At 37.3% G+C, this 16,001-nt stretch overlaps 1 protein-coding gene across 2 annotated transcripts in view; it reads right to left on the reverse strand.

Moving 5' to 3' along the window:
- Positions 1-13,988, reverse strand: part of cntn3a.2 (contactin 3a, tandem duplicate 2) — a 72,504-nt gene extending 58,516 nt beyond the window's left edge. For both annotated transcript variants that reach the window (XM_057363047.1, XM_057363046.1), the window contains exon 1: positions 13,504-13,988. The gene's annotated coding sequence lies outside the window, so the exon portion shown is untranslated. The remainder of the gene's footprint in view (positions 1-13,503) is intronic.
- Between the last annotated feature and the right edge of the window lie 2,013 nt (positions 13,989-16,001).

The raw sequence follows: 16,001 nt of genomic DNA on the forward strand, positions 1-16,001 counted from the left end.
TCACACCTCCAGCGACTGTGTCACTGGCCTGTTGCGACGAGGTCGTTAGAAGGCGTTCCTAGCTTTGGTTGCTCTAGTAACAGTTATAAACAAACCCTTCAGTAACCGATGAGAGATGGATGACGTGAGCTTCACTGCTGTACACCTATTGGTAGTCGCTCCTGAACGTCGCTCGTCATTTGCATAAAGTTGAGCAATTCCCAACTTTGTCGTGTTGCTAGACACACCTACATACTTCCTGTCGCCAACGGTCACTGTCGCTCGTGTCGCCGGAAGTAGCCGAGTTTCCATTGAAATGAATGACATTTCGTCGCTGACCATGTGAATGCACAGTAATGCAGCTAATATTAAAGACCACAAATGAGGACTCTTCCCATGATGCAACTTTTTTATTGATTGACAAGATGACATTCTATGTGAAAAGATGCTTTACAAAAGATGTTAACGGTAAAAGAAAATACATTTCTAGGCATCAAAATCTCTCTACAATCATTCAATGTCTTGATGTCATAAATCACAGAAGACTGCAGAAAGATTTAAAGGGACAGTTCACCCCAAAATTAAAATTATTTCATCATTAACTAAGTCACCCTCATGTCATTGCAGACTTTCTTTCTTCTTCCAAACACAAAAGAAGATATTTTGAAGAATGTTGGTAACCGAGAAGCACTGGACCCCATTGATTTCCATTGTATAGACACAAAATATCTTCTTTTGTGTTCTACAGAAGAAAGAGTCACATACAGGTTTTGACTGACATGAGGGTGATTAAATGATGACAGAAGTTTTATTTTTACATGATGTTTTTCTTTAAATCCCTGCTCAGACCAAGAACAATATCTATAAAGATAACAATACCTATGATAGCATAAGCACCAACAGACAATGCAATTAAATAAATAAAAAAATCAAGCTGGGTAGCTAGGTTTTGAAGCATGGTAGCTGGTCATGTGCTGGTTTAAGCGGGTCCTGAGCTGGTTCAAGCTGGTCCTAAACCAGCTTAGGACCATCTTAAACTAGCACATGACCAGCTTTGGACCAGCTCATGACCAGCTTAAACCAGCTACCATGCTTCAAAACCTACCTACCCAGTATCTGACAAGCTAAGCTCTTCAGGTCTGCTTCATATCTCTACTCTCTGAGCGGTTGTATACAGCAGTGGTTCCCAACCTGGGGTCCGCGACCCCCTTAGGGGGGCTAATAATTTTAAATAAAAATATTTTTGTATGTTTTAAAAAAATCATGTGCTTACAATGCCAAGATAATGCAGTCAAAAATAGTTATATCTTGTATAAATAATTATTTCAATTTTTCCGGCTCCATCGGCAGACATTCACACGGGGCTTCGCGGTAGCCGGAAGCACTGTCATTGGCTGTTCTCGCTATGAGACTCACATGAGAAACGTCCTCTGTCAGGCGTCAAAGTTCGTGTTAACATAAAAATCAAAAGGAAAAATAGCAGAGAAACGTAAATGCGGTGATTCTTCGTCAGAAATAAAGGAAAAAGTTTAGACGGACGCTGTGACAAAACCTACGTAAATTTAGGTTTTATTGAAGGACAAGACAAGTCTGGGCCAGAATGTGTTCTGTGGTGAAAAATTGGTAAACGACAGCATGAAACCAAGCAAAATGAAAAGACACCTTGTAAAAATAAGCAGTAATTGACAGTAGCCTACATCTCTTTACGCAAGTACAGCAATGTTAATGTTTAACAGTTCTTGCATAATGTTCAGTATACTCTGTATGTTCATACAATAACCTGAAAATAGACTGAAACAACCTGAAAAATAACCTGAACATTTATTTGAGTATTCAAGTAAAAATGTCATTAAAATCTTTTATATTACTCATATTTAACCATTTCATTTCATTTATTATTCAATTATTTCATGTAATTTATTTATATTTACTATCTATATATGTGTGTTTGAGTAGCAATTATGTGTGTATACACACACACACACACACACACACACACACACATATATGAGGGTTGGGGGGCTCCGATTGTCATATATGGTACGTGGGGGGGGGCCCAAGGAAATAAGGTTGGGAACCACTGGTATACAGCATTGTATTAAAACAATACACCCAAATGGACAATAAAGAGGTTCTTAATGACTTATTTTTCTGTTTCTGTTGGCAGACAACAAAAACGCATGTAATAGTGAGTGAACTCAGCCACTTAAAACTACACAGCAGCAGTCACTTTCGTTGAACAGCTAAAATCCATCTGTGTTCATGTTTATGCGTCCATACAGCCATCGCGTTTTAAATCATAAATGCTCAAACAAGGTCAACAAGTGATTACTTCTTGTTTGTACATGCGTATCTCATTCAAGCGTCAGTGCGGTCTGAACTGAATGTCCTGCTTCTCCCTGCCGCTCACTGAACAGCTGCGTTGGAAAGGTTTACTCGCTCTCGCGGGGCAGTAGAAGTGAAGCAGAATGTTTCGCTAAGTCGCTAAAGGGGTCTGAAAAGTCAGCAACACTGCCGATTGGCTGTCAATGTTTTAAAATTCATCAGCTGGAAAAAACTGCTCTGAATGTGATGTTCCTTGTATATTTATTGTTATGCACCTTTATCTAGAGCAATTTTAAACTCTGTCTTTATAGTTTGTTATCTTTATCATACTTTTTCCATTCACAAAATTCTCCACCCCTTGAGCGTCTGTTTATTCAATATTCAGCCTCATTTGATTATGATATCAGCTGCCAGTAAGTGTATGCTATTCTCAGCTCTTAGCTTAACACACTTGTAAATCCATTTCACCAAATTTCCCCCCAAAATTAGCACAGAAAATGGTCTGCGGATTTCATCTGGGTCTGGTTATGAAACAGGAAGAATATAATATAAGCAAATAAATTATATACGCCAATTGGCCATCTATTCTAAGAGAATCCACTTAAAACACGATACATTCATAACAGCCAGTGAGTTTAGATGGGGTTTGGATAGTATTCAGTAAATTATTTTCTATGGAGCCAATCTGCCATGCAATGTTTTAAATCAATTTATAGAGCCAAAGATGGAGAGAGAACGAGGGAAGGATGTATTACTGCTGTAGCTGAGATCAGAAATATTTAAGATAGTAAAATTCTCAAATGGTTGTGCTTGGGAAGTCGGGGATGCAGATTACACATTCAAAATCATGTCAAAAATGTCTTTACAATCAAACATTGACATTCATTAATGTTCCCACTTCCCATATACACCATATAGGTGTTCCCATATATCAGCCTGTACTTAAAGGGATACTTCACCCAAAAATGAAAATTCTGTCATCATTTACTCACCTTCGAGTTGTTCCAAATCTGTATAAATTTCTTTGTTCATGGTGAAAACAGAAAAAGATATTTGCAAGAATGCTTACAACCAGACAGATCCCCCCATTGACTACCATAGTAGGAAAGTAAGGTAGTTAGGTTTTAAGCATTCTTCCAAATATCTTTCTCTGCGTTCATGAATATAACCAAACAGTTCTTGGCCACCATTGACTACCATAGAAGGTAAAATTACTTTATAATTATTTTTGTTCTGTTGAACACGAAAGAAGACATTTTGAAGAATGTAGGAAAGCAAACAGTACTGGGGCACTTTTGACCACCATTGTTATTTTTCCTACTATGGTAGTCAATGGGGTCCAAGAACTATTTGGTTACAAGCATTCGTCCAAATATCTTTCTCTGAGTTCAACCAAACAAAGAAATGTATACACATTTGGAATAACTGGAATGTGAGTAAATGATGAAAATTTTTTAGGGGGGTGAACTGTCCCTTTAAATGGTGTTGGGCCGGGACACAGAGGTGCTCGCGCGCGATCACACAGTGGACAGCGTCAGGTGAAGTGATGTTACTCGAGGAGTACATTCGTGTTTTCCTGACGAATACTGTCAGTTCGAAAGAATAAATCCATACCTGATTTCAAAGCTGCAATGCAAAGCTCTGATGTGGGAACAATAAGGCTTACGTCTGAAAGAGAGCATGCGTGAACTTTGACTAAAAACAGTTCCAAAGAAAAAATAGATCTTAATCTAAAACATAAGCATCCCACACGTTTGCTTTTGGTAGGCTACTTTTCTATTCCAGTGTGCTTCTTGCTTGTATGCTGCATACAGTAGTTCACCGTACACCAGTGATGTGTTTTTACTTGAATTATTCCATTTAAATACTGTTTCCTTAAAGGGATAGTTTACTCAAAATATCATCATTTCTGTTCATTCAAATATAATTTATTCTAACATTTTTACTCTTACTCTGTATATGACTCTTCTGTGAAACACAAAAAAAGATATTTTGAGAAATGTTTTGTGTCCATACAATGGAAGTCAACGGGGTTCAGTGTTGTTTGGTTAACATCATTTTTTTTAAATATCTTCTTTTAAGTTCTGCACAAGTAATAGTCACAAAGGTTGACATGAGAATGAGTGAACGATGAAAGGATTTAATGAGAAAATCTTTCTCATTCTCTATTAATAATATCAACAATGAATATCCTGGTAACATGATAGATGGAGCTAGTACAACAAATGACTACAGGATGCAAATTATTGCCTGGTTATCGTTATCGGGAAATCCCAGAAAATATCTAGATATCATTTTTTGCCAATATCACACACCCCAGTTGGCATCTCTTTAATTTGGTTACCTTCAAGTGACAGATGCATTTATGGTGAAATGCCGCTGCGTTTGATTGGATGCACGGCCTTTGGCACGACAACAAAAGATATGGAAAGCATTTCCTCTTCCCTTTTAAAAGTTGATAAGCCAATTTATTCTGCCATCCTAACAACGCATGATTACACGGTTAGTCGCATTTTACGGTTTCCATTTCGCAATGTTTTTCCGCGCTGTCCACAAAGCAATCAGAACAGGCCTATTTTGGGGGTTGTGACCCGCCAGTTTTTATCGGACACTGCGTCTCATAACACACTTCATTAAGAATCATTAATCGCAAATCACTTACACAAAACAAACTCGGTTAAAATTCAGTTCAATGCAGATGTATTAGGAGGCCACATGAGTGATAATTATTTTCATAGTGTGTCGTTGCTTCTCAGGAAGAATTCTCCTTAATCTTTCAAGTTATAGGCTGGTTTTAGCATAAGAAATGTGTAAAAGTGGATTTAAACGCTCTGGATTTTGTGCGAAGAACACTGGATGTCAAGTTCCTTCCTGTTAAGTGGTTTTGAAGTAAAATCCTTGAAGGCAGCGCGCCCGCGAGACCTTCTCATCACACTGAAATGTCTAGTCCCTTCCCTTCCCATAAATGAAAGCGTGCATTGTGTAATTAGAGGTTCTGTTATTAGCAACCTAATCTGTTGCTTTTTACAAACAATTCAACATCCTTCCAAATAAAACACCCTGAAGATGAAAAAAAACCCCGCATCAATAACGATTAACGTTCCAACTCTCTGAAGGCTGCATTATAGAGCCATCGCTACAACACTACTTCTTGCTGCTTTTTAAATTGTGTCTTTTGTCCCACAACTAACGCAATCAGAAGTCAATAAAAATACTAATATTACAATTTATTATTATTATTTTTAAATATATATTTTTTGAGACACTTCAGTCACACTCAGCGTGCTGATAATGGAAAGATCCTGAATGGGAGAAGGACAATATTCAGTCAACAGCAGAGGGTTTTAGGAAATATCAGACACAAGCATTTCTATGAACAACAGATCCGAACATATGTTTTCGAACGCATCTGTTACTATCCTAAAATATCCCATCGATTATTTCATTAATGGCATCCTACACACAGCACATTATTCTTTATAACACGGAGGTGAGGCATCTTTCAGATTTGTTTTGATCATTCTCTGCGGGGTATAAGAGGGATTATTGTGTCGCTGGCCAGCCTGACTGATTTTCTCAATTACAATGCTGTTGAGTGCAGTTTAGCGAGGACAGATGTTATATTTGTATTCATTTATTTCCCTTTTTTACAGTGTGGATGACACGTGAAATGAGGCTGAAAGAAGCAATGAATATCTATTATTTCTTTTACGTAAGAATGCGGGTGTAAATGGCATCAGGCAACATCTAACATCTGAGAATTTATCCAAAATTGTGAACATGAGCAGCAATGGTGTAACCAACTGTAAAATGGCTCACGCAAATACTAAACTGCAAAACATTTAGTATATACAGCCGTGGGAAAAATTACATTTCTACGTTTTTCTCAGTTTACTATTTCTAGGTATGTGTTCAGGTAAAAAGATGACTTTATGTCACTCGTGAGGTTTGACTTTGTTGAAATTGGAATGGCCACAAAACATCTAGAAATGATGATTAAATGAACATTTGGAATGGTCTCCTAATTTTTTTCGCAGCTGTGCTGTAAACAACAGTTACTTCCAGTTCTTCAGACAAGCTGGCTGGCAGTCAAAAAGTCAGTGCGAATTGTAACCGTGCTGATATTTACAACAACAGCACTCTTGCTGATACTGGTTATTACTGGGAAAAAAAGGAAAGTTCTGGTTTTGTTGAATAGGTCAATACAGCATTCCACACATGGTAAAATACATCGTAAGTAAGCCTGTAACTATACTGTAGCTACTTTTTGTTTTTGTACCCATTGTCATTTTATGAATATTTTTTGCCACTAATTAAATAATCAAAATAAAATAGCATAATTACGCAAGTACACCCCTTAAATTTTTTTTAAAATAATTATTAATTCTTAAGAATATTTAAAAATTGAATGTAAATAGTAAATATCCAAAATAAATATAAAATAAAACAGATATTTCCTGTCCTTGATTATTACTAGTTGATTTGCGTTTAAAGCCGTTCTAATTTACTCTACAAGCATAGAGAGAGAGAGAGTACACTGAGATGACAACACAAACACACACAAAAATGAAATGACATTCTTTTTAAGTAAAAATCATGCATGTAAACACAATGTAAACATATCACATCACCACGAATCAAAGACTCAGACCTAGTGGTCAGTGCTCCGACATGTGGCGCCATATTGTGACAGGGCTAGTAGTAAACTCTCAAAAATAAGATGTCAAATAATAAGGTATTTGAAAACACATTATGCGTCATTTTGTGTTGCTTTTGTGTCAAATAAAAGGATCAACACAAGGTTGAGTTAAAAGTAACACAAAATATGTTAAGAGTGTAAGAGTTATTTCATAAAAAAGACTTGCAACCTGCAATTCGTAAATTCTGCCTCTATATCGCCACATCTGTTTGAAACATAAATATGCAGGCTACTTTAAAGGGATACTTTACTAGCAAATCAAAATTTCCCCATTTTTTACTCACCCTCAAGGCATCCTAAGCGAATATGGTTTTCTTCACTTCTTCGTAAGTGCATTTTTCGTTTTGTTAGCGTCTACTCTGGCGGGAGCTTTCGTCACCATCATCTGCCAGAAAAACAAGCCTCAGGTTCACGCGCAATCGAAAGATGAGGGAAGCTAGAGATCAACGTTAATAGCGCTGTCAATATGGATATTTCTCTTAAACAAATGCATCGATTCGCTACAGAAGGCGTTTGTTAAGACCACGGAGCCGTGTCGAGCAGTTCTTTGATCGTTGGATGCACTTTTTGGAGCTTCAAAAAGTCAACGCCCATTCATTCCCATTCTACGGCTTGGAAGTAAAATGATACGTGGTATTATAACTCCGACTGCATTATTCTTCAAGAAGAAAACCATATTCAGTTAGGATGCCTTGAGGGTGAGTAAAACATGGGGAAATTTTGATTTGCTAGTAAAGTATCCCTTTAAGTACTTAACACGGCTCCATGTCAAACTGACATTTCCAGCAAAATTGTACCAGACATAAATCAATTGGTAAGGAGATTTTTATGTATTGCTCGATAAGTGATTTTTGTTCATTTTTTACTCAAAAAAGTTACGGATTGCAGCTTTAATTAATTCCCCCCCCCCAAAAGTCATAAAATGAATCATTTTTATTTAGCTAGTATCTTGACATGTTCCGAATGTAGTCAAGCGTAAAAGGTTTCAGGCACTCGATAAAAGCTGAACGTAATAACAATAATACATCAATCTATATTGTCCAGCACTGCAGTAAATAGACTAAAATCAATGTCATTCACCTACTGATCGACCAACTATGCAACTGATGCCCAACAAACAGAGAGATACAGCGATGAGCAGCATATGACTTTGAAAAACAGCTGTGGAGGAGCTAAGAATATTAATCTCAGGTAGTGACGAGTGAGGCTTTCAACTGGGCTAAGACACAAAGCCATTAATAACATCCTATCAATTGCTCTCTCTCTATCTCTAACCACAGAGTGGCCTCTACGGGTACTGGAGCACATCATCAAAATAGCAAATGAGCCTGGCAGCGGCGACGGAAACAATACACGGAGGCGCGAGATTTGTGATAATCGTCATTCACTCGCTTCCTTCGCTGTAGGCACTTTACATCAAAACAGATGACAACTGAATCGCACAGTGACATGTTAGTTTAACTAAATGTGCATGAGACAGCTTATAAAAACATATTCGAAAGAGCGACCGCTGCATGGGTACTGACACTGATACGTGTAAGGCCGCGTCTCCAAAAGTGCCTGTTTACTGCGTGTCCGGGGATAAGGGGTGGATATGGGGGGATTTGAGGTAGCTATTAAGTTTCTTAGGTACTTTTATTTTCAGAAGCATGGAAGTCTCTTCATGCAGGATATTTTTTCTGTTTTATAAAGAGAGAAATCAATATGCAAACCAATACTTTCAAAATAAAAATCGTAACCAAAACAGGTTGCCTAGGAAACCGCAAGGCTTTCGGGTGCAGTCCTAATGTGCCAAATGTTGGTGTGTGTGCGTGCTTTGTTTTGAGCCTCATCTCCGCCAAAATTAGCATCCAGTCAGATATCAAAACCTTAACATCTCAAATAAAGCAACACCACCCTTCTCAAGTTGCCTGGTAGAAACAATTACATTATGTTTCTGAACAAATTTTAACGTCAGCTCGTTATTTATTCACCCTCATGTCATTCAAAACTTGTATATGACTGCTTTGTGGAACACAAAAGCAGATACTTTGAGAAATGTCTCAGTGGTTTTGTGTTCATACAATGGAAGTCAATGGGAGACAATGTTGATGGTTACTAACAATGGTTTTTCGCATTTGAATGCAGAGGTGGATTGTTTTCATGTGTTTCATGTGATTTGCAAGTCGCGTGTGCACCGTAAACAGCTTTTTGTTTTTGATCGAGTTTTATCGCGTCACGGCACGCCGTACTCCTTTTTTTCATCTCGAGTTGTATGTGGATGTTAATTGATCATTTCACTGCTGAGGCCACAGTGGAATGCTTGCTGCTTTTGATAAATTAAAACGCTATTTTGTGAATTGCTAGAATTACACCCGAGAGCGGATCACGGAATAATAATGAAATGGGGTTGCTGATTTATTTCCCTGATATCTTAGGGGGACTGTAGGATTTTGAAATTTGGAAACCCACATGTGGGAGATTTAGCCCAGGACAAATGTTCTGAAGCACATTATTGCACTGGTAACTGGTTCAGTATGAAGCTTGTTTTTCTTTTTTATTCATGAATAAATGTTTGATGAACAGCTTTGTGAACAGATGAATTGTATTTAGCAACAGGTGATCCTCAGAAGACCAATGAATGCAACTGGTTTCTAGGGACAATGCGAAACTATACAAACGACAGCGCAAAGACTAGAGACGCAACAGATGTTATCTTCATTAACTCTCTTCAGTATGTTTTCATTTATATAAAATGAGTTTAAAAACCTTGACATATTGCCACAGAGAGGAGGTCATTACAGTTTTCTGCCCAACTTTCCATAGGTTTTCTTTCTCGTCATGAATGCAAATAAGTATATTTCTCAGAAACAATGATCTTTTAGGAAAAAAAAATTATTTTACCTTAAATGCTCTTTTGGTGTGGTTTATTTGTGTAAGTGTGAATGCTGCCACCCCCTGGTGCACACCAAACAAGCGGACCGAGACCGTTGAAAAGATGGGTCTTGGTCCACTTTCAAACGAACTCTGGCGCGGTTCGATTGAAATATGAGCACAACACGGACCAAAGGCATTGAACCGAACCAAAAACAGGAAGTGATAACAATATACGACCCGCAAAATCAAGTGATTTGGTAATATAAAAGGAAAGTTTATTAGATATGTGCTTGCGCAGGTAACGGAGGAATTCCTGGTGCCGTTTTGACTGCCGCTTGAGGTGTTCGCGAGTTACCGGCTTGCTAAAAATACCCTCATACGCGCAGGCATGCACTGAGCATGTATAACCCATGCAGCACTGTGCACACAGCATTGTTTTGGATGTCCGGTAAGTTCCGTTTTAAAATATAAATCCTAAAAGCTGTCCAATCACGTTGCGACTTTACCAGTAAGCTGTTAGGTTCGATATCTTTAGATTCGCTGTTAAAATGCCGGTCTGAACGCTAAGCGAACCAGGACCAGGACCAAAATAGGCCTAACCAAAAGAACCAAAAATATGAACGCACCATTAAAGTGATAGTTCACGCAAAAATGAAAATTCTGACTCACCCTCGTCATTTTAAATCAGTATGGCTTAAAAAATGTTGGTAACCAAACAACGTCGGTACCCATTCACTTCTATTGTATGGACACAAAACCAAGTGAATGGGTGCCATCGTTGCTCGGTTACCAACATTTCTCAGAATATCTTCTTTTGTGTTATTCTGCAGGAGAAAGTCATACAGGTTTGAAATGACAAGCGGGTGAGTAAATTATGACAGAATTTTCATTTTTTTGGGAGGAAAAAATCCCTTTAGGTTTACATAAAAATTTCTCAATTAAATTCTAATCTATTCATGACAAACTACTGTATATATCACTGGGAAGGCCTAACCTTTAGAATACACATTGAATCAGTCTATTACAATAAAATTATGTAGGAAAAAGTAAATGGTCTAAAATACCTCTCTCACAATTATTATTTAAGTGTTTTGTTTAGCAATAATCTGCCAAATGTCTTCTTTCATGAGAGACCAACTTTAGGTCGGTATTCCAAAGCAATTGTGAATTACAACCATTTAAGTGCGGATTGTGCATTTTCATGTGTCTTCGTGCAATAATAATTAACAATATTAATTATATCCTCCAGATAATACACTAACTATTTTTATACAACTTTTTCTGTAAATTATATTTCATTCATTCTGCTGTATATAGCACATACCTTGTACCTACAGTAGTCTATTCTTATTTTTTACTTGTACATATTTACATACACATAGCTTTACTCTCTATATCTTTATCTTATGTTTATTGTATTGTATTTCTTAATTTTTTATACCCATAGGCCCTTATTTAAATCATCTGTGTACTGTATTCTATTGTGTTATGGTCTCTGTGTACTGTTGTTGCTGTTTCTGTGTTCTGGATGCTCCTGTCACCAAAACAAATTCCTTGTATGTGCAAACATACTTGGCAATAAAGCGCTTTCTGATTCTGATTCTTCTCAAAAATACAGTGACACTGAAAGGGTTCAAAATAAAAAAACGTCTCTCCTTTTTCTTTTCTGAAGAATTGTCTTTATTTAAGCTTTCCGTCCAGGGTCTTTACAGAACAGCTACACTCATAAAAATAAAGATGCTACAAAAGGTTCTCCACAGCGATGCCACAGAAGAACCATTTTTAGTTCCTCAAAGATCCATTTACAAGATTCTCATAAGACCCATTTCTTTCTGACTTTCTATAATCTAAAGAACCTTTTTTTACAACAATGAACGTTTTGTGAAATGGAGACCAACAAATCAGTTCTTCTATGGCATCGTGAAGCACCTTTATTTTTAAGACAGTGTATTAAACATCCTTTTTGGAACTATTAGAGTGTTATTAGAGTGATTTTATGGACAAACAAAATACTTCAAGTCAATAAACAAGCTACTTCTGACCAAATATTGATTTACATCATCATAAAACCAAGGATTTGTTGACAAGAGTGTAAAACTTAAGTCGTTTAAAAAAGATGCAGTCCCAACCAGGATTCTCCAGTGACGGTGATGTTAAGTGCTGAAGTGTTGTCATTAGAGTGGGCGTGCGTTTGTCCCTAATTTATTTGGTCCCTTCAGCCCAAGTCAGAGACCCTCATTAGGATAACGAATAGCAGCTTTGGAAAGAGGTCTCAGGATACAAAATTATTCCAATTCCTACATGAGTAGACGACTAATAAGGCTCATCATGGCTGCTCCCTGTGTTCAAAGATTTTCTAAACAACACTATTTTTAGCATCTTATGCCTGTGCTGCAGTTGTTAGGTTTGTTTGTTGAAAATTCTTCTGTATGCTTTGAATTAAACAAAGGCAGTGTCAAAAACATTACACTTTTACACTTACTTGAGTCGTCTGTGGCTATAACGGTGAAATGAATGAATAGCCAATGAATGACTTCCTTTCCCAGCTTCAATATTATTAGAGGGCCACAGATTTGTTACACCACAAGTGAGGAGCGAAATGATCCGGATGCCACATTTCATCATAGATTCGCCTCGCATGCGACGCAAAATGTGTGTATGTGGTTGAATTTTTGTCACGAATTCTTGTTAAATCTGTGACTGCGAGATGAAAGGACACTTGCAACTTCGATGCAGTGTGAGAGGGACATTTCTTGACTGCTCTTGACTCGCTGTGATACCACGGGCATCTCATATTGCATGCACACTCTAGATGAATAATTCACGTGAAATTAAAAACCAAAAGTTCACATTAAAAATGCAAAACTATATTACAAGCAGCATTTCTGGAGGAAGTGGTTAGGCTAAGAGAGAGCATGATACCGGTTCAACCACAGCGCAGGGTGAAGGATCGTCTCATATGAGAAATAAAAGAATCACAAAAGGAGTCATACATTTTTTTCCTGACACATACTTTTTGTTACTGTTACATAGTAACTCCACCACAGCATTAAAAAAGTTTTAGTTAATAACTGTAAATAAATAAGATATGTACATTTGATACATAATATCTTTATTAAGATGCTTGTAAATACATCAATTATTATTAACAATGATTACAAAAACAAACAAACAAAAAAGATTATAAAAACCATTACATTACGAACACATGCAATATTAATGTATACATTTTTTTTGTAGTTTGCTTCAGGGGCTTTCCTGACACACCAGCAGAGCACCTGTGCATTTCTGCAGGATATGCGCAGTTTAGCAAACCTCTACCTGAACTTCATGCTGCAGAATGCCAAACCCACGAGCTTCTTGCCTTCATGTCCGTCAAATCACTACTAATCAAAGCCCGTCAACCCCAGAATCAATCGCACGCTTTTTATGCACTAAAAACAACGCGGGTGAAGTGATATTTGACCTGCACGTGCCTCTTCAATCACCGCGTGTTGGTTTAATGCAGGCAACGTCATATGAACGAAAGAAACGCGAACGCACCTGACAGCCATGCAAGGTGAAACAACAAGGATGCAAAAGAGCAAACAAAAGAGCTTTCCCCAAAATGCACGTTTAACCGAATAAGAAAATATCTACTTTACCCCAAAATACGTGTCTTTTCTCCTTTAGATAGATGTATTTCTTCAGTCTGTGCTCCACAAGCGGTGGACGAGAGGTGCTGACATCGCAGTCACTGGGATTTCGGAAAAACCATTTTCCGAAGTCCGTGCTTCCAGAAAGAGAGAAAGAGAGAGAGAGAGAGGGGGAGAAGAAAAGCGCAGGCTGAAGGTGGGTTTCGCCCTTTCTCCTCTGGTTCTTCACCCCCAAATTATATTCCAGCACGAATCCCTCGTAACGTGTCTGCAAACTGCGCAGAAGCCCGCGGAGACGACTGTCTTTCTGTGCCAATATCACTTCGCTGGATTCATAGCCGTAGAGAGAAAGAGGGAGACGTTGTTTGTGGCCAGATTTACATTCAGCGTGTCAAACCAGCGCTGGGTCCAGCAAATGAGAGCGAGAGAGAGAGAATCTTGAATCTTGAGAGAGAGCAGAATGATAGCGAAAGACTGAAGCAGCACGCTTAAGGAACAATAGCGCCACCATCTGAACCAACTTTTGGCAAGAACAAACCTTATATCCATTAAGCACCGTGAAGGCACCGTGCTGCACTGATAATAAGTGGGACTGTACAATTATTATTTTAACCATTTAGAAATTAGCTTCACTCTAAAAAAACTATTTAATTTTACAGAATATTCACGTATTTTTTAAATACGGTATAATCAAATGACAGAGTCGCATGTAAAATAACATTAAAAAACGTAATTTTACTTATTTTACTTTTTTTTAAGGTAACATTATGCAACTTTATACACGGCTCGTTGGAATGCTTGATTCTGATTGGCCAGTCGCGACATTTGCAGGTTCGTTATTCCCAGATAACGACCCCTCAAAACTAATGGTAACCCGGATGCAGCAAATCATTTTGACAGTTTTTTTATACAATAAATATGTCTTTTAATAACATATATACATTTACAAATGATTAAACCTAATTGCCTGTTCGTGACATTTGAATGTCGTTTCGTAAAACCGAAAGTAAACAGCTTTTCCTCGCGGAAGGTCTGCATTCAGTAAAAACGAGCTAATAAGATATTTCTAATTCACATTTCACGTCCAGTTTTTTCTTATGTGGCAAGTACCCGTGTAATAAGCGAGATAATGTACAAGCAGCCGGCTATTATCGCGAAATAATCCCCTTCAGTGTAATATTAGACCCTATCCCATTACTTATCATTTGTAATCTGAACCAGCAGCTGTAGGCGATATCTATATAACAAGTCTGGAAAATGTATGCACATGCACTGTTTTATGTGAATAAAAGATTTATGATATTAGATCGCATATAGGCTACAAATTTTTTTATACATTTTCTTGTTTCCAAATTAAAAAAAAATGGAAATAAAAATGTGTGGTATTTGTTGTTGATGGGATGATGTGGTACCAAAAACTATAATGTTATCATGATATCTTTCTGTTATTGTGAAAATTGTGTGGAAGTTGACCATTTCTGTCTAATAACACTGCTGAACTGCCTCTTGATTATGATGGATTTGGTTAATCTTTCATAAATGCAAGAAGTATAGGTTTATTGATCACATTACAGTTCAATATCAATTAGCAACATTCTATCTGATTTGTTACCAAGTTTCAAGTTAAAAAACAGGCAAATTGGCGTACAATTTAAAAAAGCCAGGCGACAGTCTAGATGAAAATACTTTAATATTTGTGATATTATTGTATGTAAACACTTGTCACATTATTACTTTAAATGTCATTTCATTTTCATTGCTCCACAGTTATTCATTAATCACCTCAACAGTCAAGGACAGACGAGTCAGAGTATCTTGGCGTCTGTTGTTGATGTCACAAATCAAGTCAGACAGAAAGGGTTTGGAATCAGGAAACAGAGACTTGCTTTACTGGTACCACTAAGAACGCAAGACTTAGCATCAAACACATGAAACAAGAGGACTTCAATACACAAGGGCTAATGATGAAAATAGAAGACAAAACTAGAACTACAAAAATAATAGTCTACATAATAAAAGCGCAGAAATGCGCAAACAAGTTACAGTTGTAATTTTTAAACCTATTTGTAAAATCTGTTTTTTTTCAATACCCACAGTCTAACATGACATTGATAAACCAGGGGCCGTATTCTTAAAGCTTCTAAGAATCCTCTAAGAAAGCTCTTAATTTAGCTTAAAAACTTCTACGTAGGAGTCTTAGCTTAAAAGCGATTCAGGACCTATTTTATACAGTCTATGTTCAGGACCAATCTGAGAGCAAGTTTGAGCAAGGAAAAGACAAAAACTTTTATCTTAGTGAGGAGGCGGGGCTGACCCCGTTGCTATGTATGACACAGTCTTTTAAAGACTGTGATTGGTTGGTTGGCCAAGAAGGAAAAATAGCTTTTAAGTATGGGTCATTAGTTTGAAATTGCACAAGTAATTTTTTCAGTTTTACCATACTCTCACACACACACATGCACTATATACAGTATATATATATATATATATATATATATATATATATA

The sequence above is a fragment of the Triplophysa rosa genome, linkage group LG21 (assembly GCF_024868665.1).
Source record: "Triplophysa rosa linkage group LG21, Trosa_1v2, whole genome shotgun sequence".
NCBI classification, from domain to species: domain Eukaryota; kingdom Metazoa; phylum Chordata; class Actinopteri; order Cypriniformes; family Nemacheilidae; genus Triplophysa; species Triplophysa rosa.